The sequence below is a fragment of the Trachymyrmex septentrionalis genome, unplaced genomic scaffold (assembly GCF_001594115.1).
Source record: "Trachymyrmex septentrionalis isolate Tsep2-gDNA-1 unplaced genomic scaffold, Tsep1.0 scaffold29, whole genome shotgun sequence".
Classification (NCBI taxonomy): Eukaryota; Metazoa; Arthropoda; class Insecta; order Hymenoptera; family Formicidae; genus Trachymyrmex; species Trachymyrmex septentrionalis.
In genome coordinates, this window is record NW_017305451.1 from 369,419 (window position 1) to 373,731 (window position 4,313).

At 28.2% G+C, this 4,313-nt stretch overlaps 1 protein-coding gene across 1 annotated transcript in view; it reads right to left on the bottom strand.

The window, feature by feature from the left end:
- Positions 1–3,796, bottom strand: part of LOC108749363 (allatostatin A-like) — a 14,672-nt gene extending 10,876 nt beyond the window's left edge. The window contains exon 1 of the mRNA XM_018487992.1: positions 3,558–3,796. The gene's annotated coding sequence lies outside the window, so the exon portion shown is untranslated. The remainder of the gene's footprint in view (positions 1–3,557) is intronic.
- Between the last annotated feature and the right edge of the window lie 517 nt (positions 3,797–4,313).

Sequence of the window (4,313 nt, forward strand, 5' to 3'; positions counted from 1 at the left end):
TCTCTCTCTCTCTCTCTCTCTCTCTCTCTCTCTCTCTCTTCCTTGCCAAAATTAAAATTTGCCGTGCATTGTTCATAAAAAAAAGTACTTTATATTATACTCTACTGTTTTTAATAATAGTTTTTAATCAACTTCTTTCCTTTTCAAAATTTATTAGTTTTATTCATGATAAAAGACTTCCCTATACATAGAGAAACAGCACTTTGTGAACAACTTATATCCTCTTATTAAGAGTTAATGTTCTTATCATAATAGTGAAACAATTATGTGCATAATAAGGACTACTGAGGTCTCATTGTCGCAATACTGTTGTATCACTGTTTCATTATGTTTCACCTCGTGCTGGCATAGAAAAAAGAATAATATCAAATTTAAATAAAGCAATATCTGTTGATAACTTTTTTTTACTTCAATGTACCATATTGTGCAAATATTCTCAAGAAGAAAAAAATACATTAGTTATTACAACTATAATATTAATAATTATTATTATTATACTTATGGTATCTTTATACCAAATAGGAGTAACTATAAAATTTATTTATTTTTGGGAACAATCATATTCTTTTTGATATATATAGTAAAACTATTAATGTACATATAGTTATTATTAAAATAAAAATAGTTTTATGCAATTATAATTTCACAAATATTGAAAACTTTTCTCTCAATGTAATGCAAATTTAAATAATTTAATGCAAATTTTCTATTCTCATATTCTCGTTTGCATTTCCTTAAAATACATGTACATATGTATCTTTACGCCGGTGAAAATTGATGTATCAAATGTAATATCTAATTTAATAATCATGAAATATATGCATGCGCGCCATTCATCTTCTAAGTATTCTTCGAGACAATGTCATGTTACGTGACAAGACTCGTGTTGTTCAGTTGTGACTTTCTTCAGTGATATGATGATCATTCATTTTGTCGCGCGCCTGTGACAATAATGGTATAACTCAATCTTCAATTCTGTGTTCCTAAATTCTCTGTTATTCAGATGTTGGCATTCAGAAAGTTCATTTTCTCAACAAAGAGTACTACATTAAAGTGTCGCGCATTGCATAAAAAAACGTTATTAATATATATTTCATTCGCTGAAAGGAAGAAAAGATTGATTCTTTCAGAATCATAAAAATTACAGCAAATGCGATAATGTGACTACTGTGTTGATCGGATTTATTCATACATTATACAATTTTTTTCTTTCACGTTATCTTTTAGTCAAATTTCATTATTCTTCTTGCTGGAAAAATATACACAATATTGCTAAAAAATTATATGAAACAAATTTTATTTATAATCTTTTTACAATTAAAGATAAGTGATGTCAATAATGCTCTATTTGAATGTTCACGACTTATAACATTTAGTTTACATCTAACATTTAGACTTATAACATATAATTTAGAAAACTTTACATAAGAACTAATATAGTATAAAAATATACAAATATGAATAGAGAACAGACTAAGATGGATCTAAAAAACTATAGCTGTATCTTTGATGATCATCTTTTGTGTCTACTATGATCGAGTAACTTACGCAAATTTAAAACTTGTAGATTACAATATTAAATATATAATATACATACATATACATATAATTTTTAATATTATATATATGTATATATATATAAAAAGTGTAAATAATGAAAAATAAAATAAAAAAGAGATATATAATTTAAAAGTAATTAAATTATTAAATAGTTACATATATATATGGTGACCCGAAATTCGAGTATAATATTATTGCAACATAATGCTTCTTGAAGAATTAATTAATAACTGTTTATATCTGTGTTTATATATAGCTAAATTTTTAAATATTTCAATCAAGCATTCTTTTCGTACATATACATTTATTATATTTGTTTTATCTGAGAATGTTTTATCTTTTAGATAATGCAGCACATTTCACGTATGGTGAAAGTATTGACAGAATTAATAATTCACTTACAAAAATTTAATACTGGCCAATTTAGTGCTGAAAGACGCTAATTAATTATTATACTTATTTAGTACTAAAAGCACTAAATAAAAATGCTTCTAATACTTAAAATATGTTATTAATTATTGCCTTTTAGTATGAAATTTCTGTGAGATAATTAATAAAGATAAAGAAAGTAGAAATGCAGAAATTTCGGACTAGTTTTAAAACGTTCTCACCTGTTGCTATTAACTTTAAAAAAGCGTTATAAATACAAGTTAAAAAAAGAAAGAGTCGCTTATTATATGAACAAATTATAGCTAAAATTTTTTAAAAATTAATAAGTTTCTTATTTGTAGTTTTTATTAATAGCTGTTCGTGACAAAAAGTATACTATTATCAAATACATTAAGCCGCACTTTATAAAATTTAATATAATATCTTCTTTATCTTAATAATCTTTATATTAAAAATGTTGCAAATTAATTGAAGAATAATCGACTTGTGAAAAATTAAAAAGAATTATAACTAAAAAACAGTGAAACAGAGACTGAACCGCGATAGAAATCTTTTATACGTCACATACATATAATAGAAAATTAAATAGAGAAAGAAAAAAGCAAATTAAGATATAAAATATTACTTACCATTTGAAATCGATTGTTAAACAACTAAAATATTGTATTTTTATAAAATATTGTATCTATTTGTGTTAATTTAAGGAACTATGGAATTGTGACATTTAAGAAACATATCAGAGTGACAGGCTGAAAAATAGACTTATCTTTAGCTTGTAGCTATTAATTATTTATTGTGAAACTTCAACGTCAGTAATTTATTATCAAACTTTAATGTTGTAAAAAACAAAAAAATATATATATTAAACAATTAAACGATAAATTAAAAAAAACTAATTTTAACTGAGATATAATATAATAAATAGTTTTGTTAAAAAAACAATTGAATTTTCAAATCGTAATTTTCACTTTAAATATAACCGCCATTTCGTTGAAAATTATTATTCTTAAAAAGCTACAATTGGACAATAAGACATTTAAGATTAAACTAACACCAAAATTATTTGTTTTGCCTAGAAATTAAGAAATTATGTCAATCATTTTTTCAACGAGACAATTTTCATTGAATTATATATACATAATATATATAAACTCATTTTTTTTTATTGTATAAAATGTGTATTTTTGTTTCCTACCCTATTAAAATTCTATAGTGAATTATTAACAGCATAACTACAAGCTAAAAGCAAATTTATTTCTTAACCCATTATCCTGGTATATCTCTTTAACTTTCTTCGCAATCACGTCATTCCCTATAATGTACACGACTTACTTGAACTGTAATGTATCACTATTCGAAATAAAGTTTTTCCTTTATTAGTTTACAATCATCAAGTGTGATGTAGTGAATAAGTAGTAGGATACTTCATAAGCAAAACTCAAAATCGATTACCCTACATTAAAAATTGAAGATGCAAAAAATATCCTGAATTTTTTATTAAATAAAAAAATATGATTATGAAATAAACGCAATTAAAACAGGAAAGAAGATAAGAGTAAAAAAAGGATAATTCAGAAAGGATGTATCTCAAAAGACGGATTACTCACCTGTTGCTGTCAGATTCTGTCAGAGTGATCTTGCGATCCTGCAGATGAGAGACAAGAGTGACACACGAGGTACGTTCTTGGACTGTTAAAAGACAGGAAATGTCCTGTCGTGTTCTTCTTGCCACGGAATAAAACTTTTATTTGCGGAACAGCGGTCCTTCGTTTTCTCACGCGACTGCGACAGTTTAACTTCCTCACTGTGAGTCACCGGACGACGTCCGACGCCGAATACCGCGACCACGGTGTCTGCGCCCGGAAATGATGGCGAGAGCGTCGCGACGCCGGCCTTTATACATGTGTGTGTATGTGTGTGTGTGTGTGTGTGTGTGGGTGTGTGTGTGCGTGTATGTGTGTATGTGTACGCGTCGGCGCCCCTATGCATGTATGAAGACTCCCTTTCTTTCTCACCCTCCGTGAATCGCGTGCCATCCCTTCTCACGCTCACGATCGAGATGAGGCGTCGCGACGCGCGTATATGCGTAAAAACAGATTTATGCTGAGACGGGATGATGCATGATGCAACGAGCGATTTCCACGTCGCCCAGTTACAACGACGAATCAAATTGTTTGGCGGAGTAACAGAATGGTAATCGCGGATCGTACCATCGTTTGCTAATTCCTTGCAAGATGGAAAATGAACTTCTGGTGCGGACCACTTCGTTTAATCTTAATTTTGCGCAGCTATTCTCCAACAAAAATGTAAAGGAATTGTTTCTAAAAAGGACAGTCATAAAAAATTATCCTTAAAAGAATTAT